Source organism: Arabidopsis thaliana, chromosome 5 (genome assembly GCF_000001735.4).
Source record: "Arabidopsis thaliana chromosome 5, partial sequence".
Taxonomy (NCBI): Eukaryota; Viridiplantae; Streptophyta; class Magnoliopsida; order Brassicales; family Brassicaceae; genus Arabidopsis; species Arabidopsis thaliana.
This window is the reverse complement of record NC_003076.8, coordinates 11,406,732-11,433,962: the sequence shown is the minus strand read 5'-3', so window position 1 is coordinate 11,433,962 and position 27,231 is coordinate 11,406,732. Positions and strand designations below refer to the sequence as shown.

The 27,231-nt window shown below is 41.8% G+C and overlaps 7 pseudogenes across 7 annotated transcripts; 1 reads left to right on the top strand and 6 right to left on the bottom strand.

Moving 5' to 3' along the window:
* Nucleotides 1-368: 368 nt before the first annotated feature.
* Nucleotides 369-5,673, bottom strand: AT5G31662 (annotated as a pseudogene; the record flags this gene model as incomplete). The annotated part of the gene is made up of 1 exon: nt 369-5,673.
* A 1,750-nt stretch (nt 5,674-7,423) lies between these two features.
* Nucleotides 7,424-9,286, bottom strand: AT5G31572 (annotated as a pseudogene; the record flags this gene model as incomplete). Its single annotated transcript has 1 exon — nt 7,424-9,286.
* A 1,096-nt stretch (nt 9,287-10,382) lies between these two features.
* On the bottom strand, nt 10,383-12,755 carry AT5G31302 (annotated as a pseudogene; the record flags this gene model as incomplete). The annotated part of the gene is made up of 1 exon: nt 10,383-12,755.
* Nucleotides 12,756-12,881: 126 nt separating this feature from the next.
* On the bottom strand, nt 12,882-15,396 carry AT5G31212 (annotated as a pseudogene; the record flags this gene model as incomplete). The annotated part of the gene is made up of 1 exon: nt 12,882-15,396.
* A 262-nt stretch (nt 15,397-15,658) lies between these two features.
* On the bottom strand, nt 15,659-16,621 carry AT5G31122 (annotated as a pseudogene; the record flags this gene model as incomplete). The annotated part of the gene is made up of 1 exon: nt 15,659-16,621.
* Nucleotides 16,622-18,287: 1,666 nt separating this feature from the next.
* AT5G31032 lies at nt 18,288-21,236 on the bottom strand (annotated as a pseudogene; the record flags this gene model as incomplete). Its single annotated transcript has 1 exon — nt 18,288-21,236.
* Nucleotides 21,237-21,426: 190 nt separating this feature from the next.
* Nucleotides 21,427-26,995, top strand: AT5G30942 (annotated as a pseudogene; the record flags this gene model as incomplete). Its single annotated transcript has 1 exon — nt 21,427-26,995.
* Between the last annotated feature and the right edge of the window lie 236 nt (nt 26,996-27,231).

Genomic DNA, 27,231 nt, shown 5'->3' with positions numbered 1-27,231 from the left:
AGCTGGGATACCGGTGTTAAAGTATAACCGGGTTTCTGAAGATGAAAGTTTCTTCTCAGAGGTAATCTGATAGATTTCATCTCGTATTTGTATAGCGCGCTGTAGCCGAGCAGGCGTAAAGGATACTTAGAGGCGTCGCTCATCGTATTAGCCGAAGCGTTTTTTATTTTTTGCAAAAAAGGTGAGAATTTTTATTCATGTTTCGGTTCGAAAATTTACAAGATAAAAATAGGAGTATGAACATACGGACCCACTCCCCCCTTTTTTAATGGGGGGTAGCTGAACTCATCCGAAGACGAGCTGCCTACATACCCTTTTCAGGGATCAAGCCACCTCGTAGTTCAAGTTTAGTCACCTTGGGTTTAGTTGTAGTATTTTCTTAGGTGCATTGCGTTCCAGGATCTTGGAACGGCTTTGCCGCTTAAGTTGGCGAGTTCATATACTCCGAGTCGAACAACCTTAGAGATCAGGTATGGCCCTTCCTAGTTCGTCCCAAGCTTTCCACCTTTCGGTTCGGCGGTGTTTTGAAAAACTTTTCGGAGAACCCGATCTCCTTCATGGAATCTTCGCCGTCGAACGTTTGAGTTGTAATGACGAACCGTTTCATTCTAATAGTTTTGTATGCGAACCAAGGCTGAATCTCTTCGTTCATCGATCAGATCAAGTTCGTCGAGCAGCCTCTGAGTATTATCAGGTTCGTTCTCGGGAGATAAACTTCGGCTTCTATCCACTTAGAGAAATAATCGGTCAAGACGATGATATATCCATTGACCACCGCATGAATGGATATGGCGAGGGGATTGAAGACAAGAGCTCGGCTGGCTGATGGATTGCTGGTGCGTGCCTTTGACATTTTTTGCATCGCTTTGAAAAATTTTTGCAGCCTTTGATCATTGTCGGCCAGAAGAATCCGTGGCGTTTTATTTTGATGGCTAAGGCTCCTCCCCCGGAATGATTTCCGCACGAGCCTCCGTGAATTTCTTTCATGATCTTGTAGACCTCTTCTTTTTCCACGCATGTCATTAAGGGTCCGGATAATCGCCACTTGTAGAGTTTTTCATCTACCAGAACGAAGCGTGCAGCCTGAGCTTTAAGTTTCCGAGCTTCCCATTTGTCCGAGGGCAATTTCCCCTCGGATATGTAGCTTTTGATGGGTTCTATCCACTAAGAGTTGAATTCGTCAGGGCTGTCGTCCGGAGCGTCGTTGTGATCCGTGCCGATTTGTATGGGGAGGACATGTTCTTCTTCGTCGAGCTCAATACTTGGCTTTTCGATGAACTCTACTGGGATGACTCTTCTCAGGCGCGGGTCAGATGTCGAGGCTAGAGCTGCTAGGGCGTCAGCCGATGTATTTTCTCCTCGAGGGATCCTTGTTAACTCGAACTCGTCGAAATTCTTCGCCAGATTTTGTACATTAGTCAGATAGGTTTCCATTCTTTCGTCCCGAGCTATGTATTCTCCGTTGAACTGATTTGCGACAAGTTGGGAGTCGCAAAAAGCTCGGATTTTCTCTATCTTTAGCCCCCGATCCAGATTAAGTCCTGCTACGAGCGCTTCGTATTCGGCCACATTGTTGGTAGCCTTGAAGTTTAATCTAAATGATTGCTCGAGGACCTCTGCTGTTGGCGAAGTGAGGCGGATGCCTACACCCGAGCCTTGTTTTGATGACGAGCCGTCTACGTGCAATAGCCTAGTTGTATCGAGTGGATTTCCCAGGCATCCTTAGTGGGCAGTTCGACGATAAAATCGGCTAGGACCTGGGATTTTGCACATGTTTTGTTCCGATACTCGATGTCATATTCGCTGAGTTCGATCGCCCATTTAGCTAGGCATCCTGATTCGCTTGGACTGTGTAAGATAGCGCGGAGCAGCATGGATCCCATTACTATGATGAAATTGGATTGAATGTAGGGTCGCAGTTTCCGAGCCGACATTATGACTGCCAAAGCGAGTTTCTCCATTTGCGGGTAGCAAGATTCCGCGCCGGTGAAAGTCTGCGATACGTAAAAAATCGGTTTCTGTTCAACTTTGTCTTCTCGAACTAACACTCCGCTGACTGCAGTATCCCATACGGCAACATACAAGTATAGTGGTTCTTCGATTATGGGTTTTTCGAGGATGGGTGGTGTTGCCAAATATTCTTGAGTTCCTGAAAAGCTTCTTCGCACCCGGTCGTCCATTCGAACTTCTTGTTTCCCCGAAGCACATCGTAAAAGGTCAAGCATTTGTCGGTTGAGCGAGAGATGAAACGGTTAAGGGCCGCAACTCTTCCTGTTAGGCGCTGCACTTCTCGCTTGTTCTGAGGTGATGTCATTCCCAACAATGCCTCGATTTGCTTCGGATTCACCTCGATGCCGTGGTGCGTGACTAGATACCCGAGGAACTCTCCGGATCTTACCCCGAAGCGGCACTTAGCTGGATTGAGTTTGACGTTGTAGAGGTTAAGCTGCTGGAAACATTCGCGCAAATGGGATATGTGTTCTTCCTCTGCCATGGATTTCACTAACATGTCGTCGATGTAAACTTCCATTGTCTTCCCGATTTGTAATGCGAAGATTTTGTTGACGAATCGTTGATAAGTCGCCCCAGCGTTTTTTGAGTCCGAATGGCATCACTCGGTAACAGAAGATGCCTAGTTTTGTGTCGAATGCGTTTTTTTCTTAATCCTCGGGGTTCATCATGATATGGTTGTAACCAGGGAAAGCGTCCATGAATGACAACAACTTGTTTTCAGAAGTTGATTCTACGAGGCGATCGATGTGCGGTAATGGGAAACTGTCTTTTGGGCAGGCTTTGTTATGGTCGGTGAAATCTACGCAGACTTTCCATTTGCCGTTTTTCTTTTATACTACGACTGGGTTCGCGAGCCAATCGATATATTTTGCCTCGGTGATGGAGTCGATCCTTAGTAATTTTTCTACTTCGGCTTTCACGGCTTCTGCTCGCTCTCAACCCAATTTCCTCCTCTTCTGCCTAACAGGTTTGGAAGTCGGGTCGATGTTGAGCTCGTGTGATACGATGTCAACACTTACTCCGAGCAGATCTTCTGGGGACCAGGCGAATGTATTGACGTTTTCTCTGAGGAATGTGGTGAGTTCAGCTGTTAATTCTTCTCCTAGATCTTCGCAGATTTCCACGCATCGCTCGGGTTTTTTTGTCGTCAAGGCAGATAGAGATTACCGGATCGGGGATTGGTTTTGTGGATTCCCGAGCCTCCTCGATCTTTAGCTATAACTGCTCGGAGATTGCTTTCTCTTCAGCTCGGCCAAGCTTAGCCTTCTTATGATTCGCGTCGGACGTTGATTCAGTGACTGGGTTCCTGAGCTTGTGTGCTGCCATGAAGCAGATTCGAGCATTTTTCTGATTTCCCCAGATGGTTTTCACGCCGTTGCTCGTGGGAAATTTCAGGCAAAGATGATATGTCGAAGCGACAGCTTAGAATTGATTTAACCATGGTGTGTCGATGATTGCGTTGCAAACGGTCGGCTGGTCGGTAACAGAGAAATCGACGATTTTTGTTACCCCTTTAGCTCAGACTGGTAACTTGATGGTCTCGAGAGTCATGGTGGTTTCCCCAGAGAATCCGAGCACAGGTCGCGGAGTTGGTACAATTTGGGTCATGTCGACCTTCATTTCTCGCAGAGTCGTCAGAAAAATGATGTTCAGTGTGCTTCCCGTGTCGACCAGAACTCGTTCGACGTTGAAATCACCAATGGTTAATGTGATGACTAAAGGATCGTTGTGCGGACGATCCAAGCTGTTGGTATCACTTTCGTGAAAAGTTACTTCGTCATCTGATCCGTTAAATGGCCGCGTCCAGTTACAATTTGAGTCGGCCTTCCTTTGATAGGCTTTGATTGATGCCATCGTGTCTTGACAGAAAGCCGAATCTTCTAAAATTGTGAAGATCCTTCCTAGAGCAGCTTCTGGCTCATCGTCATCTACTTAGCGATTACCTCGGCCTCTTTTGGATCCTTTAAGGTTCACCGCGGGGGTCGCCTGCTCGGGATTGGCCACAGCATTGACCTGTTCGGTTTTGGCATCCTCTACTTCTAAGTCCTCGATGGTTAAGCCTCCACCGATTTCTACGGCTAGGAATTTTGCTGCCAACTTCGCCCAGAGGCTAGGACATCTGGAAATATGATGGCCGTAACTTTTATGCAACTCACAGTATTCCTGGTCCGTTTCCTGCGGGTTGATCCTTCGTCCAAATGTAGGATTCTCATCCGCGTCCTCAACCGCGGCCTCATCCTCGGCCTCGGGGTGTATCAGTTTGGTAATTGTGGGCTCCAGAGAAGTTTCGTCCTTCATGGTGAACGAATGTCCCGCCTTGAGCGCCATTTTTGTGGTTCGGGGCGTTGAGTTGGGATTTATCGCTACGAGGCGTTTGCTTAGGCGGCTCGTGTCTTTTTGATAGTCGTTCCATTTCTTCTTCATGGGAAACGTAATCCGAGACTCGGTGCAAGGAATCTCGGATTGTCTGTGGTTTGGACAAGTTTAGCTCCTTTTGAAATTTGAACTTGTACCACAGTGCTTTCCTCAGAGCAGAGAGAGCCGCTACGTCGTTGATTCTTTCGACTTTGGCTAGGGTAGATCGGAATTTCGCGAGGAAGTCTCGAAGTGGCTCATTCGGCTGCTGAAACAATGACCACAGATCGGCGTCTGACTTGTCGGGATCAATTAGCACCGAATATTGCTTTAGGAAGAGCGTCGATAGCTCCTGAAAACTCTCCACTGAATTTCCCTCGAGTCTTGAGAACCAATCTAGTGCTGGTCCTTTCAAGTGTTCGACGAACAGGTGACAGAGACCGGCGTCTCTTTCGTCGGGTCTGAATTTGGCTCGGGCCACAGAGATTATGAATGACTTCAAGTGTCCTTTCGGGTCGGAGGATCCATTGAAGTATTCAATCCTTAGCTTTCCTGGATCTGAGATTATTGCGTTGGAGATCCTGCGTGTGAAAGGAGTGTTGTGGGACTCCTCCAGAATGCGGTCGATGTTTGGGGCCGAGGAGACCGCGTTATGCATTTGGGATCTCACAATTTTCATCTCGTTTTCTGCCTTGGCTAGGGAGAGCTTGATAGCGCTTTTTCGTGTTTTGTGGCGTATTCCTCAGCCCATCGAACGTTCTCTTCTGAATCTTCATCGTCCGAGACCCCAATCTGATCGGCCTCGGCAATTTCTGCACGGGGAAGAGTGAGCTGCGGATCGTTTCCTTCTGTTCGGTTTGTCGTGTCTCGATTTCCCAATATTGCCGGCTCTGCTCAGTCTCTTCCAATTTCCTGCGCGGTTCGGGGGATGGGCCCTGGTCGGGTGTAGTCACCTCCACCACCTGACCGTCACTCGATCACATCACTCGACCTCGAGGTCGAGTGTCTTCACCTCCACCACCTGACCATCACTCGATCACGTCACTCTACCTTGAAGTCGAGTATCTTCATCACCACTGTTAAATGCCGAGGCCGACTCAAATCGTAAAACGAGATGAAATTATGAAGTCCCCTACTCGACCAGGGGGTCGAGTGGTCTGTTGAGGTCTTGAAGCTTCTACTCGACCTCGTGGTCGAGTGGTTTGACATGATCAGGTCCGCTTCTTCCAGTTAGCTCGTCAACAGCTCCAAATCACATGAAATCAACACAAATATGCAACATGCATGCAAACATATCCTAAACATGCAAAGTGATGACAAATGATGAGAAATGGTATAAAACAGTGATGATATGATGCTAAAATGATGACAAATGGATGTTCAAAACATGCAAAATACACACTTATCAACTCTCCCAAACTTAGTATTTGCTTGCCCTCAAGCAAACAATTAAGAACAAGCTGGAGGTGAAGTTTGAAAGTGGGGACTCAGAGCCAAAGCACCAAATAAACAAGATGAAATCAATGTCCAAGTTGAAAGTTCTAAGCTGCAATATGATCGAATCCTACTCAAAAACATTAGCCATGCCTTATTATCAATCAATCCGACTCATATGCTCGACCTACACATGTTTTCAAATCTATCAATCCCTTTAACATTCATTAGTTCTGGAACGTGAATCAAGCAATGCATCATCAATGAACTCATTTGCCTAAGGTAAAAGGTCAAGAGACAAAGATGGTCCCTTACAGAATAGGCTTCAGTAACAGAGGATCTCTCAAAAAATGATTAAGCTTTAGTAGAATGCTAAAGGTAAGTCCCAAGCTATGCATACAGAGATAAGATCCCATCTACCTAGAGTATATCAAATGAAGCTCTAATGGTAATCCCATCTCCAATCCCAATATAAGAACTTAACACTACCCTTTGCATTCATGAATCTTTTAAGCCCTTTTCCTAATCATTCTTTTCTTTTCTCTTAACTCTAGGAGAAGCTTTCTCAACACTTTGATACATCTAGCGGATTTGGATTTCTTTAACAACTAAGGTTCTTGTTTTTAACATTTTATAACCGAGGGCTTTTGCCCATCTTCAATAGCTAACAAGAACTCTTTCTTTTCTTTACAAATCCCAAAACCTTTACTAGACTTTTTCTGCTTCTTTAACTTACTTCACCTAAAGTCTTTTACCTTTTCTCATCAATGAATCAACCCATTTTGTTTTTTAAACACATCCCAACCCAAAGTATAAGCGCTCACCTAGTCCTATCTACTCCAAAAAATGCGAACTAGAACTATATGAGACATTTTCTCTATCGTTACGAACCTAACACTTTCTACCAAGCTTAATTGGAATAAGACCTCACAAACACTCACAAGTGATATAGGGCTTGAAAGAAAGTCTAGGTTTGGGTTCGAGTTAACTGCTCTAATAAGGAGAATCAGCTACTTGGATTAACAAGAGTGATCAAAATGAATAAGAAAATCCAAATATTTTAGGGTATCCATGAGTTCAAATTTGATGCAGACATGATAATTAAAGATCAGATTTAGGTTCAAATTGATAGGGAATGGTATCAGATCATGACAGTGTGGTCGAGTAGAGCAATCTAGGCATGATTCAGTTTTATTTCAAATTCATTGACTATGCAACAGACAACTAGCAACGAGGGCACTGAGTTTATCCGATGAACCAAAATGCTTACAAGGCTATCTCATCATTATCTCCTATGCACATGCAACAATCCTAAATGAAACACTCTAGACTCGATTCTAAATGTAATGCAACTACATGAACACTAGTTTTTTTTAAATCATTTTCTGAAATTTTTCAAAATTTTTTTTGTTTTTCTATGCCTTAGATGAATGCAGACTCAAAAATATACACAATGCAACACACACTTCCTAAGCCCTCCCCCAAACTTAAATCACATAGTCCACTGTGTGAATAAACTTGGAAGAGAGTACTCAGGACAAATCAATCACAGAAACAAAATGAAGAACAAATCACAACAGATGATATAATACAATGGTGAAGTGAGGCGCTTACCTCAGTCAAAGAATGAACAAAATTGGTCGTTAATGGCTGCCTGTGATTGCTCCCAGGCCATAGACGAACCGCCTTGTTCCGTATCAGCTCCAGCAGGTGGGTACTCGACCTTATCAACTCTATGGCGGCCAGCACCGCTCTGAGGATACTCGACCTCCCTTCTTCTGCTGCGGCCAGTACCACGGTCGAGTGATCTCCTCGAGTGAATTATGCGTGATCTGTTGCTAGATCGAGTGAGTGTAGCCTTCCTCCTTCTCTTGTGCTCCCGGGACTCGAATGACGAATGCCTAGCCTGGACATGTGAGACCCTCTGCTCACTAAGCTCAGGCCTGTGCTCAGGCTCATCAAATCTCCTCGATGGCATCTCTAGAGGAGGCTGACCCTATGGAATAGCAGTAGTGGAGGAGGAACAACTCAGCTTATCTTTCAATAACTTGATAGTCTTGAAACACTTGGCGAGCAGCTTCTCCTGCTTCTTGCACCACTTTTGTAGTTTACTGTTGTTCCTATGAGCTTCACTCAAGCTCTTGCTCTCCCTCGCTCGAGGTACATGTTCACCAAAGGGATACATGCTAGTGTCGAACTCCACTGCTCGTTCTTCATCCATCCCATCCTCAGCAGCCTCTTCTAGAAGATCATCCTCATCCAATGGCGGAGCGTTCTCATAGTAGAGGCGTCCAATCTCAGGCCGAAAATCAATGTTATCTCCCTCTATTATCCGTGTAACCTCAGGGCTAGGGAGAAGTATGCTAGCTCTCTTATTTGTAGAGTGCTCAAACCTGAACCGGTGCAAGTCGCCAACCATTGCGAACTCCAGGAATTTGCAGTGACGTAGATGCTCGATATCCATTGCCCGTGTCTCGAGTCCATCAGATGTGATTGTGACTCCGCAAGCTATCAGAATCGGTGTCACAACACCACTTATACACAGAGCGCCTCGTGCTCTCTTGTGGTTATTGCTGACAACCTAGTTCTTGTATGCACACAGATGGATCAGAAGAAGTACAGAGAGAGGTGTGTCATTGATTTCACCTTGGAGAGACATGACGTTCTTAGTTTGGCGAAGAGTTCCCTTGAGAGCCATAGCGATCATCTCCATATCAGAATTAGTAACAGTCACTGTGATCTCTCGTGAGTAGAGTACATTGGCTATAGAACGCTGGAAGTACCTGATGACAGGGCTACGTATCTGATTGCTCTTTGACCTAGAAGAGTTCAGCGGTGCAGAGCTGCCAATGGTGATCCATAAATCTTTCAACTCTTCTCTATCATACTTGGGCTTAGTTCTCGTTCCACTGGGGAAACCAAACAATCCTTCCAAGCGCTTGATTGATAACCTATACCCATGACCATACACAAAGAATCTCAAGAATCCCAATCCTTCACAATCCAACTCATCAGAAGTCATACCTTGATAAAGCTCCACTTGCAGCGTAGAGAGGAATTTAATTGTCTCTTCTTCATATGCTACATACGGATAAGCCATCAGAGTGTCCAGATGACAACTTTGGTACAGGTGCTGAACATCCTCCAATAATTCGAGTTGTGCAAGTGTGGTCGAGCAAGGATACCTCGTGCTACAGAACTCATTCAGTTTGAAGAGCCTAATATATTCCTCAGCAAGCAATACATCGGCTTTGTGCAGAAATTTGGTGGCTCTGCGAGTATGCTCAAGCATGTACTCGTCTTCCAGATCCTCATCTATAAGCTCATACCTCTATGTCATCACTCTCTTCCCTCGAGCTATCTCAGCTTTTCTTCTAAAGCTGTCATATTCTCTCTGTTCTCTCTCTGGCCTTGAAGATGACGACTCTGTCTCATCCATGTTGTAGTGAGAATCAACTAAAGAACTGCCACTGTAATTACTCATGATTCTCCCCGGCAACGACGCCAAATTGATAATAGGTTTTTAAGATCAATTAATCCTAAAGCACTATCATGTCGTTGTAGTACTTAAGGTTGTCAATCCAAATGGGTGTGATGCTAACAATCAAGATGTGATCAGAAGTAACTAAGTCAAGCCAAGCAATAACTGGTTTTGGTGTGTTCTAGCAGTCCTAAGTGAACATGCAGAAAACAGAAATTCAAGCAGAATAATAAAAGCACTCGACCAACACAGCTCGTTACAGAACAGTAGGTGTGGTCGAGTGACTTGGTCGAGTAACAGTCACTAAACGAAACAGAGACACTCGACTGCACAGTCTGTTGCTAAACAACAGGGTGGTCGAGTATCAGGTCGAGTAAAAGGAAAGAATTGCAGAGACTAAGCAACAGATGACAAGATGTAGTAAACAGCAGTAGAGTAAACAATAAAATCAATCAGATAAAGAATTCCCGAAGATGGGGTAACTGAGTAGTTTCGTTTCCTCAGTTTACAGGTGATTGACATGCTCAATAAATTATCCCTAGACAACAAGTTCATTAACCAAATCTAAATGCCACCGCAACAGAGACCCTCAAGTTAACCTAGTCCCAGACTCAATCACCATTGACGAGAGCTAACCTAACAGGCATTACGAATCAACAAGTTAAAGCCAAAACGCTCCCTGCAACCAATACCTTGGTACAAGGTCATGAATCTCTGGAATTAGTGGTTCACACATTTCATCGAACACCTTTTGGGCGCGGAAATGTCTGTGCTCAAATTCCGGTTGATCAAAAAGCAATAGGCATTAAGAACAACTACTCTAACCCATCCTCAGAAAACCTATTCACTATTGAGACATCATTGCAGAAAGCATAAACGTTGAATGGATTGAAAACATGATAACAACAGAGTAATAGCAAAATGATAACAGGATGAACAACTGTAAACGAAATCAAGAACAAATACTGAATACTGAATAGATAAAGAGAAATCCGGATTACAAAAGGTCTAGAACATAGTGTCTGCGGAATAAAACTAGATAAAAACTTGTTCTCGAAAATGTAAAGTACATGCTACTTATAGCAAAATATTCTGAAACCCTAATACTCAAAACGACGCAATATTGGGACGGATTAAGAACTGTATTCGACCCATGTGGTCGAGTGAGAGGTCGAGTGATGAGATGGAGTCTTCTTTTCTTCCTTGTGCTCGAGTGTCTGGTTGAGTGCGGAATGGAGACTCTGAAGCTTGCCATCGAGTATGTAGTCGACTAGTGGTGATGAAGATACTCGACTTCCAGATAGAGTGACGTGATCGAGTGATGGTCAGGTGGTGGAGGTGAAGACACTCGACCTCGAGGTCGAATGATGTGATCGAGTGACGGTCAGGTGGTGGAGGTGAATACACTCGACCAGGGGGTCGAGTGATGAGATGAAATTGTGAAGTCCCCTACTCGACCAGGGGGTCGAGTGGTCTGTTGAGGTCTTGAAGCTTCTACTCGACCTTGTGGTCGAGTGGTTTGACATGATCAGGTCCGCTTCTTCCAGTTAGCTCGTCAACAACTCCAAATCACCTGAAATCAACACAAATATGCAACATGCATTCAAACGCTATCCTAAACATGCAAAGTGATGACAAATGATGAGAAATGGTATAAAACAGTGATGATATGATGCTAAAGTGATGACAAATGGATGTTCAAAACATGCAAAATACACACTTATCAATTGACCATTGGAGTACATAAAGGATTCGCTTTATCCATATTAAAGCGCTTTAAAATCCTTTTTGTATAATTGAATTGATGCACAAATATACCATCTTGGAAATGCTCAATGATAATAGGTTTTTAATCAATTAAACCTAAAGCACTATCATGTCGTTGTAGTATTTTAGGTTGTCAATCCAAATGGGTGTGATGCTAACAATCAAAATGTGATCAGAAGTCACTAAGTCAAGCCAAGCAATAACAGGTTTTAGTGTGTTTTAGCAGTCCTAAGTGAACATGCAGAAAACAGAAAATCAAACAGAAACAGTAAAACACTCGACCACCACAGCTCTTTGTAGAGCACTGGGTGAGGTCGAGTGGCAGGTCGAGTAACAGACAGAAAATAAAACATAGGTACTCGACTGCACAGTCTGTTGCCAGACAACTGGGTGGTCGAGTATCAGGTCGAGTAACAGTAAAGAATTCCAGAAACTAAGCAACAGATGACAAGATGCAATAAACAGCAGTAGAGTAAACAATAAAATCAATCAGATAAAGAATTCCCGAGGATGGGGTAATTGAGTAGTTTCGTTTCCTCAGTTTACAGGTGATTAACATGCTCAATAAATTAACCCTAGACAACAAGTTCATTAACCAAATCTAAGTGCCACCGCAACAGAGACTCTCAAGTTAATCTAGTCCCAGACTCAATCACCATTGACGACAGCTAACCTAACAGGCATTACGAATCAACAAGTTAAAGCCAAAACTCTCCCTGCAACCAATACCTTGGTACAGGGTCACGAATCTCTGGAATTAGTGGTTAAGACATTTCATCGAACACCTTTTGGGCGCGGAAATGTCTGGGCTCAAATTCCAGTTGATCAGAAAGCAATAGGCATTAAGAACAACTAATCCAGAAGGGATCTATCAATCAATACTCAATCACCTAGCATACTGAGAATTCGACACTACTCTAACCCATCCTCAGAAACCTATTCACTACTCAGACATCATAATAGAAAGCATAAACGTTGAACAAGTTGAAAACATGATAACAACAGTGTAACAGCAGGATGATAACAGAATGAACAACGGTAAACGAAATCAAGAACAAAAGCTGAATATTGAATACTGAATAGATAAAGACAAATTCGGATTACAAAAGGTCTAGAACACAAAGTCTGCGGAATAAAACTAGATAAAAAACTTGTTTGCGAAAATATGGAGTACATGCTACTTATAGCCAAATATTCCGAAACCCTAATACTCAAAACGATGAAGTATTGGGACGGATTAAGAACTGTACTCGACCCATGGGGTCGAGTGGGATGTCGAGTGAATAGCTGGAGTCTTCTTTTCTTCCTTGTGCTCGAGTGTCTAGTTGAGTGCGGAATGAAGAAGGCTCTGAAGCTTGTCATCGAGTATGCACTCGAGTGGTGGTGATGGTGATACTCGACTTCCAGGTAGAGTGATGAGGTCGAGTAGTGGTCTGACAATGGGATGAAGACACTCGACCTCGGGGTCGAGTGATGTGATCGAGTGGTGGTCAGGAGATGGAGATGAAGACACTCGACCTGGTGGTCGAGTGGTGAGGTGAAGTGGTGATGTCTTCTACTCGACCTGGGGGTCGAGTGGTCTCTTGAGATCTTGAAGCTCCTACTCGACCTCTGGGTCGAGTGGTTTATCATGATCAGGTCCGCTTCTTCCAGTTAGCTCGTCAACAGCTCCAAATCACCTAAAAACAACACAAATATGCAACATGCATGCAAAACTATCCTAAACATGCAAAGTGATGACAAATGATGTGAAATGGTATAAAACAGTGATGATATGATGCTAAAGTGATGAGAGATGGATGCTCAAAACATGCAAAATACACACTTACCACTCAATTTGGAGCCCAAGACAAAATTTTGTCTTTCCAAGATCTTTTGTTTCGAACTTTTCTTTCATATGAGTTCGTGCACCATCAATCTCCTATGGAGTTCCAATTATATTTAGGTCATCAACATAAACAGCAATGATCACAAATCTCAAAGGGGATTTCTTAATGAAGACGGAAGGGCAGATTTCATTATTCACATACCCTTTCTTAAGTAGATAATTTATTAAACAATTATACCACATGCATTTGGATTGTTTCAATCTGTAAAGTGATCGCTGTAATTTGACAAATATATATCTTTAGACATTGATGTGTCTAATGCCTCGGGAAGTTTTAATCCTTCCGGGATTTTCATATATATATATATCATTATCAAGAGATCCATATAAATAAGCTGTCACTACATCCATAAGGTACATATCTAAATTATTAGATGCCGAAAGGCTCATTAAGTACCTAAATGTAATTGCATCCATGACCGGAGAATATGTTTCTTCATAATCAACTCCTGGTCTTTGAGAGAAACCTTGTGCAACAAGTCATGTTTTATATCGTGTGATCTCATCTTTTATTATTTCTTTTTCGCACGAATACCCACTTGTATCCAACAGGTTTTACACTATCAGATGCAGTGACAATAGGTCCAAAGACATTTCTTTTATTAACGGAGTGCAACTCAGCTTGCATGGCATTTTTCCATCTCTCCCAATCTGGCCTTTTCTGACACTCGGATAATGTCTTTGGATCTAGATCATCATTCTCTTGATCGATCTCTTTAGATAAAGAAAAGGAGAATATTCTATTTTTATCATCAATATCATCTTTATCCCATATGATACCATCATGGGCATAATTAATGGAAATCTCATGATTTTCTCTATCGTCCCGAGGACTTGGTTCTTCTTGAAGAACCTTTTTATTTTCTTCTTGCAATTTCTTTTGAGGATTTTTATCTTTTAAGCCAATATGCCTCTCACGCTTTAATTGAACCTTATGTTCATTAATTTTGCTCCCATCTAATTCCAGTTCATTAGGAATTTTAACTCTTGATGGGGTATTTGCAGCGGGGATATATGACTTTGTCACCTTTCTTGTATCGATGAACGAATCTGGTAATTGATTTGCCATATTTTGTAAATGTACAATATTTTCTACTTCCAACTCACGTTGCTTTGTGGGGAGATCAAAATATTTTAAAGATGGTGCGCACCATTCTATATCTTTATGCATATGCATTTTATGAATTCCTTCCCCTAAAGCTGGGAATTCATCTTCATTATAATAGCAATTGGCAAAACGTCCCGTAAACAAATCACCAGTTTGTGGTTCAAGATATCTTATTATACTCGGTGATACATAACCGACGTATATTCACAATCTCCTTTGGGGCCCCATTTTTGTTCTTTGTGGCGGTGCTATAGGCACATATACCGCACATCAAAAAAGGCGAAGATGGGATAAATTTGGTATTTGACCATAAGTCATTTGTAAAGGGGAATATTCATTATCTGCGTTTGGTCTAATCTGAACCAAAGCCGCATCATGCAATATAGCATGACCCCATATAGAAATTGGGAGTTTTGTTCTCAATATTAACGGTCTTGCAATGAGTTGCAACCGTTTAATTAATGGTTCGGCCATGCCATTTTGTGTATGAACATGAGGGACCAGATGGTTTACATCGAATCCCATCGATACACAATAGTCATTAAAGGTTTGTGAAGTAAATTCCCCAGCATTATCAAGCCTGACTTTCTTTATGGCATTATCAGAAAATTGTGTCTTTAACCTGATTATTTGGGAAATGAATTTTGCGAAAGCCGTTTTTCGTGTAGTCAAAAGACATACATGTGACCATCTAGTAGATGCGTCAATTAATACCATCAAATATCGAATTGGCCCGCACGGTGGGTGGATTGGCCCACATATATCACCATGAATTCTCGACAAGAATTCAGGTCTTTCATTCCCAATTTTGTTTGGTGATGGACTTATTCTGAGTTTTCCTTGAGAACATGCTTTACATGAAAACTCACCAGATTTAAATATTTTCTGGTTTTTCAATGGATGGTCATTAGAATTTTGCATAATTTTTCGCATCATGACTTAACCAGGATGTCCAAGTCTTTCATGTCATATCTTAAATGTACTAGTAAACTCACACGAGTGATTGTCACTCGAGTTTACATTAACATCTGATGCGATTATATTTATTTTTGTGCAATATAATCTGCAGGATAGCATTGGCAATTCTTAATATATATTGCCTCTCGGATTTTATGCAAAGATATTCAATGCCATCTTTATTCATAGTCTCTATATGATATCCATTACTTTGGATATCTTTGAAACTTATCAAGTTTCTATGAGATTTAGGGGAGTATAATGCATCATTTACTTTAAAATGAGATCCCCTTGGCATTGTAAAATTGACTTTGCCAAAGCCTAATATTATCTTTGCATGGCCATTTATAGTACTCACGCTTCTAGCGGAGTCATTTATTTCGAGAGAGGAGAAGTACTTTTATCTTTAAAGATAGTGTGTAGAAGCACTGTCCGCCAGACATATATTTTCATCCTCAATCGCGTATTTTGACATAGGCTATCCATATGTCATAAAATATTTTCTGGAATAAATATATTTATTTATAAAACTTTGACATAGGCTATCCATTTGTCATTATTCCAGAATTACAAAAGCATCTATAATGCTTGTCATGCATAGCATGATTATACATATGGCTATAACATATTACATTGATTTTCCATTGTCATGATCAATCGAGAAAATCTGTCATATCAAGATGATTATCATCATCTTGGCCTTTAAAGGAAAGTTCCGCCTCATCACAGATGAGATTAGTTTCAACATCCCTTTCTTTTGCCTTTTGTGAGGCTTGATACAGATCGGCTATGTTTTGGTATATGACACGTCTGGTACAAGTATCCTTTCATGCCGTATCTGTGGCAAGTGATTTCAACATGTCTTTTTTAACACGGCCAACATCATTCACATGAAGATTTTTGTTGGTTTTTTCCGTGTTGATATCATTGGGATGGAAACTTCTTCCTTTTCCTCGACCACGACCACGGTCTAGACAAGGTCTGGGTCCTCGCCAATTATCATCACCGGATGTAGCAACATTCACTTCTAAAAGTGTAGCTGATCCAGGTGGGCGAGATAAATGATTCATCATCACGAGTTCATTATTTTGTTCAGCAACCAAAAGGACTTGCATCAACTCGGAATAACGAGTGTATCCTTTGGCCCGATATTGCTGTTGAAAGATTACATTTCTAGGATGAAAGGTGGAGAGCGTTTTTTCAATCATATCATAATCGCTCACTTTTTCAGCACATAATATCATCCTGGAGGTGATTCCGAATATGGCGGAATTATAATCACCAACACTTCTGTAATCCAAAAACCGGAGATTTAGCCATTCATGTCTGGCTTTAGGCAAAATCACATATTTTTATGATCGAAACGATCTTTAAGTGATTGCAATAGATCCACAGGATCTTCTCTCGTGATGTATTTATTTTTTAAATTGTCGTGCAGATGGTGGTGTAGAAATACCATGGCTTTAGCTTTGCTCTCATCTGATGTCGTTTCAAATGCATCTATGGTGCTAAAAAGCCCATTTGATCTTAGATGCATCTTAGCATCTGATGCCCATGTCATAAAATTTTTGCCAGATACATCAAGGGCAACAACATCAAGCTTAGCTAGATTTGCCATGATTATCTATATAAATAAATAATCATTCAATTAATGAGCCATTTATGCTATTTCGAAGAGGCATAGCCAACCATTCAATTAAGGAGAAGGTATAATCTCATACCCCGAAAATATCAAGCATATAATTTATTAAAAATGAATTAAAATAAATTTAACATAATTTAAATGTTACCTCAAAAGATGCTTGATCAAATAGACGATCGGTCGGTTAGACAATCACCCAGAAAGACGATAGTGCTGATAACGTGTTATAAAAGATTAAAATAAGAAAAAAGAATGAGGACTAGAGAGAGTAAAACTCGAAACAAGAGTTTTTTGATTGCTTTCTCTTTCTTTTCTCTTTCCTCTGTAACTTACAAATGAATGAAATGAACTATATATAGTAGAGTTTACTTAATTAGAAAGTAAATTACTTAGCGAAGAAATAATGGATAAACATTATCTATATCTTAGGGAGGAATTAATGGATAAACATCATCCATATCTTAGAGATGAAGTAATAGATAAACATCACCCATATTTTAGGGAGGACGTAATGGATAAACATCATCCAAATCTTAGAGAGGAAGTAATGGATAGAGATAAGCATCATCCATATCTTATGGATAGAGATGAGTGATGGATAATCACATCCATACTTATCTAGTTTATAACAATGGTGTGTTAATTCGTAGGATTATTTAAAGGAAGATATGAAATGTATTTAGATGTGATTAGCTCATTTTAAGGGATTTTACGATACCACCGATTTCTTCTTGCATATTTTGTTTTATATAATTTCAGAAACTCTAGTTCAAATTTGGAATAGTTAAGATTTAGTGAATAGATTAGGAATGTTTTTGTGGTGCGTTTGCTCATTTGAAGGGATCTACATATAGTTTTTTTGTTTGATTGAATAGCGAAGGAATATTTTGCACATTTTAAGGGATTCAACAAATGTGCTATACACGTTAGTATTTAATATGCTTGATCCGTTTGAAATATGTGTTCGTAGCCGTAAATAATTTAGTCGTTGGGAAATTTTATTTTTAAGCCCAATAGCGGTGTACCATTTGGCCCAAAAGAGTGATATGGAAATCACAACACATATTAAAATCAAATGGCCCAAATCTTTGAAAGTTTCGAAAGTATGGAGCTGGTTAGAGAAAATCTTGCCAAAAATTGAAACAATTAATTAAATGCCAGTGGCAGCCACTGTAAATAAGTCTCAACTCCAGGATTTATTTCACAAAGTGGTTATAAAAATGTATATGTAGATTGTGTTAAAAAAATATCAGAAGAGAGAGTAACAGCAGAGAGATTATCAAAGACTTCTTCTTCTCATTCATTTCTCATCAACGAACACAACTATATATAGGAGAACAAAACTTAATGAATAAGCTTCGTACATACTAAGTAAATAATGGATAGAACTTAGAGCTCAAGTAACTTAGCAAGAAAGTAAAAGATAAGTTATAAATAAAGTAAATGGATAATCATTATCCATTCTTAACACTACCCCGTGATTATCCATTACTTTTGATGAGTTATGTATTATCTCGTTAAAAACCTTATCATTAAAAAATCACTGGGATAAAAACCATGACAAGAAAAAAAGAGTATAGTGACGTGAACTCCTCCTCGAAAAGACTTCACAGGTCTCGTAAATGACGCCCAATACTTTTAACATGGTTTCTAAATGTGGAGGTTGGAAACGCCTTTGTAAATAAATCTGCTGCATTGTAACTTGAACAAATGTATTGAACGTCGACTTCTTTGTTTTTCTCGAGTTCTTGAGTGTAGGAGAAGAATAATGAAGGGATATGCTTTGTTATGTCACTCTTGATATATCCTTCTTTGATTTGAGCAACACATGCATCATTATCTTCATATATTGTTGTTGGCTCTCTTTTAATGACTAATCTACTTGCTTCTTGAACATGGTTAGTCATGGATCTAAGCCAAACACATTCTCTACATGCTTAATGAAGAGCAATTATTTCCACTTAGTTTGATGAAGTGGCGACTATAGTCTGCTATTGAGAACGCCACGAGATTGCAGTTCCTCCAATGGTAAAGACATATCTGGGGATGAATTGTACCTTGCAAGCAAATTAATAGCAAAAGCAATATATGGTCTAGTACAATTTGCAAGATACATAAGTCCACCGATAGCACTAATATAAGGTATTTCGGGACCAAGAAATTCTTTGTTATCCTCACAAAGTCTAAATGGATCATTTTCAAGATTTAAAGATCTATTGACCATTGGAATACTTAAAGGATTCGTTTTATCCATATTAAAGCGCTTTAAAATCCTTTTTGTTTAATTGGATTGATGCATGATAAGTAGGTTTTTCAGGCCTACTTATTTGCTGAAGGGTGTGAGGTTCAGATCAATTCCCCTACAAACACTAACATGTCGATGCATCTATAGGGGGTGTCAATCCAGTCCACTGTTATTGCTAGCAATCAAGACGTGTACAGAAGTAACTAAGTCAAGCCAGATTATAATGATGATGGGTTTCTAGTAACAATCCTAGGTCAGGATTCAAAGAAGTAAAAATGAGAACTTAGAGCCCTACTCGATCATTGGATCGAGTAGAACCAACAGGCAGAACTAAAATGCAATCAACAGGGGATACAAATAGGGGATACAAATAACATGTAAAATAAAAGTGCAATCAACAGGGGATACAAATAAATCTAATAGAAGTCCTAAGGATAGATTCATTGATAAGGACAACTCTAAGGTTCATCAGATGGCTAATAGGTGAAAGGTAGATACTCATGACGATAGATTCAAAAACCGGGTCAATCCACTGTCGTGACAGAGACCTCCATAACTCTACCACTTCCTAATCTCAACTATCATTGATGAAACATAGTAGAGCAGGGTTTAAGAAACAATCTACCAAAGCCAATAAGCAGACAAGCCAATGTCTTGGTCGAGTCTACAAATCTCTGGAATTCGTAGATCAGACATCCATTTGAACGTCTTTTGGACGCTGGATGTCTATCATCGAATCTCCACATTAGCCAGCGAAAACCGCATAGGGGCCAAGCGAATCTAGAAGGGTTCTAACCTAATCTTAACCACCTAACTAACCTAGAGATTACCCTAATCTAATCCATCCTCAAGAACCCTAATCACTACTCAAGCAACATTCTCAAGAACACAAACCCAGAAATTACTGAAATCATACCAAAATATAGGTCTAAACAAGCTAAACAACTTTACTAAAACAACTAAGTGCAAAAACGAAATACATTAAGAGTAATTAAGGTTTGAAGATTCAAGAAAACAAAGAAAAACTGAAAGAAAAAAGCTTGATCCTTTGGACAAACCCCAAAGGGATCTATTTATAGTAAAATGTTGAAACCCTAGATTCATTAGAAGACAAGAGACTTGAGGCGGTTTGGGCGGATGCTCGATCTTGGGGATCGAGTAAGGAGGGTGCTGCAAAGTCTGCGCCTTTGTATCAATGCTCCGAGTGATCAATTGGTCGAGTAGATGCTTCTTCCTCTCCTATCTGTATGCTCAGATGTCTAGTTGAGTGGGGAATGAGGAGGATCCGAAGACGCTTTGATAGCTCAACAAGTCTTGTAGAGTTGGTCACCCTTGGTCGAGTAAATGGGTCGAGTAGAGGATCGAGTAGGAGGGGCGAGTAGATCAATCTACTGCTTCATCTGAGGCTGCCTTGATCGAGTAAGAGGGTCGAGTAAACTGCAGCCTCCTCGGTAGCTGCCTGGATCGAGTGAATGGATCGAGTAGAGTCCTTTTTAGCTCCTTCTGCACCTGAAAACACACCAAACATGCAATGCGTATGCAAGATGATCCTAGATGCCTAAGTATGCAAAATAATCTAAAATGGTGTAAAATGATATGATACAATGAGCAAATGCATAGCTAAATGATGATAAACATACACCTAAAATGAGTAAAATACAGTGTTATCAATGTACAAATATACCATCTTCGAAATGCTCAATTTGGAGTCCGAGACAAAATTTTGTCTTTTCAAGATTTTTCGTTTTCGAACTCTTCTTTCATATGAGTTCGTGCACCATCAATCTCCTTTGGAGTTCCAATTATATTTAGGTCATCAACATAAACAGCAATGCTCAGAAATCCTAAAGGGGATTTCTTAATGAAGATGCAAGGGCAGATTTCATTGTTCACATACACTTATTTAAATAGATAATCGCTTAAACGATTATATCACATGCATCCGGATTGTTTCAATCCGTAAAGTGATCGCTGTAATTTGACCACATATATATCTTTAGACTTTGATGTGTTTAATGCCTCTATAACTTTTAATCCTTTCAGGATTTTCTTATATATATATATATATATATCATTATCAAGAGATCCATATAAATAAGTTGTCACTACATCCATAAAGTATATATCTAAATTATTAGATGCCGAAAGGCTCATTAAGTACTTGAATGTAATTGCATCCATGACCGGAGAATATGTTTCTTCATATTCAACTCATGGCCTTTGAGAGAAACCTTGGGCAACAAGTCGGGCTTAATATCGTTTGATCTCAGCTCTCTTAATTTTGTTTCGCACAAATACCCACTTGTGCCCAACATGTTTTACATTCTCAAATGAAGTGACAATAGGTTTCTTTTATTAAGGGAGTTCAATTCAACTTGCAAGGCATTTTTCTATTTCTCCCAATTTCGCCTTTTCTGGCACTCGGGTAATGTCTTTGGATCTAGATCATCATTCTCATATCTATCTCTTTAGATAAAGAAAATGAGAATATTTCATTTTCATCATCAATATCATTTCTACCTCATATGATTCCATCATGGGGATTGTTAATGGAAATCTCATAGTTTTCTCTATCGTCACGAGGACTTGGTTCTTCTTGAAGAAAGTTTTCATTTACTTCTCGTATTTTCTTTATCTTTTGGGATAGTTATCTTTTGAGCCAATAGGCATCACATGCTTTAATTGAACCTTAGGTTCATTAATTTTGCTCCCATCTAATTCCAGCTCTCTAGAGTTAGCCGTGAAAACGGTTGACGATCAGTCAACTCGGGAGGCGAATCCTATCGCCCCTGCCATCATTCCACCACCTTTCTCCTTGGAAGACCTCAAAGCCATTCTCACAACTGTGACCAAGGACCTGTCCAACTTTGTCACAGAGACAAACCGTCGGCTCGACGAGTTAGCAAAAGGGATCTCCCAACGTCCGAACTCTGAAGTAACACCGCCAAGAATGATTCAACCACGCGGTCTTAGCTTCGACCTCACGGATGCACAATCCAACAGGGTCAACTCCAGGTTCCCAGGGTCGCTTCATCCCGCCAACCAAGACGGCAGACCGCCTATGTCTCACCCAATGGCATCTGGTCATATCTCCAGGCCCCCAACTTTAGATCATGATGGACAGATAGACGATATCTACCTAAAGCTCAGAGAGATCGGATCCCAAGTCCATAAGGGTGTCAGTTCGGCCCCGGAAATCGAGCGAATGATCGAAGAAACCCAAAAGACTCCTTTCACTAATCGGGTTACACACACACGGATTCCTCAAGTGAAGCTCTGAATTCCAATTTACGAGGGCGAAAGCGATCCCAAGCAATACATGACCTCCTTCATGATCACAGTCGCCAAAGCTCACTTCTCGGACGAGAAGAGAGATGTCGGTTGTTGCCAGCTCTTCGCCAAAGGCCTCGTTGGAAACGCTTTAACCTGCTTCTCCAGATTTGAGGCGAACTCGATTGACAACTTCACCCAATTGTCAACTGCTTGCTTAAAGCAATACCGAGTGTTCATTCCACCAGGAGCTTCTAGCTCTGACCTTTGGAGTATGAATCAAGAAAACGGCGAACCATTGAACGCCTATCTAGGTTGATTCAAGGAAATACTCTCCAAAGTCACCATCACGGATGAAGCTGCGATGACCGCTTTCAGGAAGTGACTGTTCCAAGGGTCCCAACTGAGGAAATATTTGGCGATTAGAGAACCGCTAGATCTTGATGACGCTCTACATACAGCATCACGATACGCCTTCCTTGAAGAGGAAGACGCCAAGCTGGCAGGGAAGTCCCAACCACCCAAAGCCAAGGAAAAAGCACGGGAGGTCTACAAGGAGCCGCGTCAACACTATGACCCACAAGCGAATAAACGAGGAATGGTTTTTGGCGCAATAGACTCGGACGATCAACCTCAACAGCCAGGGAAACCAAAGAACTCGAAGAATTCATACTTTCGTTTTCATCAGTTCGGAGGACATTCCACGGAAGAGTGCAAACATCTTCTGAACATCCTCCTCGGAAAGTACAAGTCTGGAGAAATAGAGGCGGTCTACTATCCTAAGAATGGGAAGAATAAACGCAAGGACGATTTCAAACAGGCTCAAGGCAAACCGGCGAATGTGGGGCAATACTTGTTAGAGCATCAACCGAACAAAGAAGAAGATCACACGGAAGAGGCTAGGATTCCGGAGAACAAACCCCCCGCCCCCCAAAAAGATGGAGGGGACAGTAACCCCAACGAGCTCCAAACCATCCTCGTGGAAGAATTTCCATGATTATGGCCAGATTATTCGACGACGAAGATTCGGTCTCAGCCTTGAAGAAAAGAGCTTGGCAAGTATGTAGCGTTAGAACCGCCCCTGAAGCCGAACCATTAAGTCAGGAACCCATCATTTTTACTTCGAAAGATGCGAATGGTATTCAGCATCCTCACAATAATGCACTAGTCGTCGAACTGGTAATGGAGGACTTCGACGTATAATGGGTTTTGATCGACACTGGTAGTTCGGTCAACTTAATGTTCATGAAGTCTCTCTTGAAGATGGGGATCTCCGAAAGGAAGATAACTCCCAAGGTTCGCCCTCTGACAGGATATGATGGAGAGGCGAAGATGTCGATAGGAGAGATCAAGCTCCAGTTCCAAGTGGGCGGTATCACACAAAAGACTAAGTTTGTCCTCATTGACTCTGAACCAATCTATAATGCTATCTTGGGGAGCCCCTGGATCTATTCGATGAAGGCGATTCCCTCGACATACCACCTTTGTCTGAAGTTCCCGATAACGACGGGGATCTTCACTCTGTACGACAACCAAAAGGTCTCCCGGACATGCTACATCATCGAAAAGAAGCAGCGAAGGAGGGAGATCTTATCGCAATTAGAGGACAAAGAGCGAGCTACGCCTTATGAACGATTGGCTCGCAAATCAATAAAGGCACCGCGCTGCAAGATCATCCAAGTGAATATCGATAAAAGACAGTTATCCTCTGCCACACATAGATCGCCTAGTCGAGGCGACAGCAGGAAATCAGCTTTTGTCCTTCATGGACGCCTTCTCAGGATACAACCAGATCCTGATGCATAAAGACGACCGTGAAAAGACGGCCTTCATCACGGATCGCAGAATCTATTGCTACATAGTCATGCCCTTTGGTTAAAGAACGTTGGGGCGACTTACCAACGACTAGTCTACGAGATGTTCGCCAAACTGCTTGGGGTCACGATGGAAGTCTACATCGATGATATGCTGGTGAAATCTTTACGAGCCGAAGATCATATCAAGCACCTCACCGTGTGCTTCGATATCCTCGACAAGTACCGGATGAAGCTAAATCCTACTAAGTGCACGTTCGGAGTGACATCAGGCGAATTCTTAGGATACATAGTCACCGAACGAGGAATCGAAGCTAACCCAAAGCAGATCGACGCAATAATCGGATTGCCATCCCCTCAGAACAAGAGGGAGGTATAGAGCTTGACAGGTCGTATCGCAGCCTTAAATCGCTTCATCGCCCGATCGATGGTTATATGTCTTCCCTTTTACAAACTTCTACGTGGCAACAAGGATTTTCATTTGGACGATAAGTGTGAATCCGCTTTCCAAGAGCTCAAATCCTACCTCATGAGTGGGGCGATCTTAGCCAAACCCAAAGTCGGAGAAACCCTATATCTCTAAGTCTCGGTGTCAAGTTTGGCGGTGAGTGGGGTATTGGTGAGATATGACCGTGGGAATGAGAAACCTATCTTCTACACCAATAAGGCCCTGAATGACGCCGAGACTAGATATCCGACCTTGGAAAAGCTAACATTGGCAGTAATAACGGCCGCTCGAAAGCTTTGGCCTTACTTTCAGTCGCATTCCATAGTGGTTTTCACCGATCAACCACTTCGAAAAGTACTTCACAGTCCAAATCAATCCAGGCGAATCACGATATGGGCCATCGAGCTAAGCGAGTACGCCGTGGAGTACCGATATCGCTCTAGCCTCAAGTCGCAGGTCCTAGAAGATATTATGACCGAGCTATATCCGGATGTGATCGACGAGGTCCCAGACGAGAATTGGATACTTTACGCAGATGGCTAATCATCATTACCAGGTTCTGATCTTGGAATTTTACTCCAATCACCAACCGGGGATATCCTAGAACAGTCACTTCGAGTCCAATTCAAAGCATCGAACAACGAAGTAGAGTACGAAGCACTTCTGGCAGGACTTTGCCTTGCGAAACGTATTGGAGCCAGGCACATCAAAGCCTTCAGTGACTCTCAGCTCGTAGTTAGCCAGTTCAGCGGAGAGTTTGAAGCCAAAAATGAAAGAATGCGAGCTAATCTTTCATTAGTCCACGATCTGTCCAAACAATTCGACCAGTTCGCGCTGGTCAAAATACCCCGAAATGACAACTCTACAACAGGCGCTTTAGCCGCCCTAGCCTCGAACACGAATCCTGACCTGAGACGAACAATTCCTGTCGAAAGTATAGCGAAACCAAGTATTGAGTTGTCAAGTTCGACCTGCGTGATCGTAGATCCCGTAACGGCCATGGATTCGAACATAGACGCAACCGATGCACCAGGAATAGAAGTCGACCCAGAACCTTCATATTGGCTAGATCCCATAAAACTCTACATCGCCTACGGAGAAGTCCCGGCAGATCGATGGGAGGCTCGCCGTCTAAAGACAATGGCGGCAAATTACATCATGGTGGATGGCGGGCTGTATAGGCGAAGTGCGACAAGAGCTTTCCTCACTTGCGTGGATCAAAAGGAAGCCACCACAATCATGAAGGAAACACACAATGAGGACTGTGGTAATCATTCCGGCGGACGAGCCTTGGCTCTCAAAATCAAGAAAGATGGTCACTACTGGCCAACTATGTTGGCTGACTGTGAGGCCTACGTGGTGAAGTGCGAACAGTGTCAGCGACATGGCCTGATGAAGAATGTTCCTCCCGAAATATTGCACTCGATCACAACGCCATACCCTTTCATACGGTGGGCTATGGACATCGTGGGACTAATGCCCCCGTCGGGGTCTAAAAGATTTCTGTTAGTTCTAACCGATTATTTCACCAAATGGGTCGAGGCACAGGCGTACTACGAGGTTAAAACAACTGATGTCGTTGCATTCATTTGGAAAAATATTAGTTGTCGACACGGTCTTCCCTATGAGATCGTTACGAATAATGGGAAGCAGTTCGTCTCACTCATCACCAGGAACTTCCTTGCTAAGTGGAACATTCGCATGAGCAATTCGACTCCACGGTATCCTCAAGGAAACAGACAAATCGAGGCCACAAATAAACCAATCATAGTCGAGATCAAGAAAAGACTCGATCCCAAGAAAAGAAATTTGGCAAACGAGCTGGAAGGCGTGTTTTGGTCATACCGAACTACCCCTCGACGACCTACGTCATTGTCTCTTTTTTCCTTAGCTTATGGCATCGAGGCAATGGCTCTGAGCGAAGCTGGAATTCCAACGTTACGCAGATGCATGATGTCGGAGGACCCTGGACTAAACAATCGACAGCTATGAGATCACAACGACTTCGCCGAAGAACATCGCGATCAAGCTATCATCCGGATCCAAAACTACCAGAATGCGGCGACAAAGTATTATAATCGAAACATTCGAGAACGTCGCTTCAACGTGGGTGATCTCGTACTTCGAGAAGTCTTCAGTAACACCAAAGAAAAGAACGTCGGAAAGCTCGGAGCTCAATGGGAAGGACCTTACTTGATTTCAAAGGTACTTTGATAAAAGATTTTTAGTCAATTATCCTAAAACACCAATCATGTCGTTGTAGTATCTTAGGTTGTCAGTCTAAATGGGTGTGATGCGAACAATCAAGATGTGATCAGAAGTCACTAAGTCAAGCCAAGCAATAACAGGTTTTGGTGTGTTCTAGCAGTCCTGAGTGAACATGCAGAAAACAGAAAATCAAGCAGAAAGAGTAAGACACTCGACCAACACAGCTCTTTGCAGAGCACTAGGTGAGGTCGAGTAACCAACAGTAAATGAAACAAAGATACTTGACTGCACAGTCTGTTGCCAGACAACTGGGTGGTCGAGTATCAGGTCGAGTAACAAGAAAGAATTGCAGAAACTAAGCAACATATTACAAGATGCAGTAAACAACAGTAGAGTAAACAATAAATTCAATAAGATAAAGAATTCCTAAGGATGGGGTAATTGAGTAGTTTCGTTTCCTCAGTTTACAGGTGATTGATATGCTCAATAAATTATCCTTAGACAATAAGTTCATTAACCAAATCTAAGTGCCACCGCAACAGAGACCCTCAAGTTAACCTAGTCCCAGTCTCAATCACCATTGACGAGAGCTAACCTAACA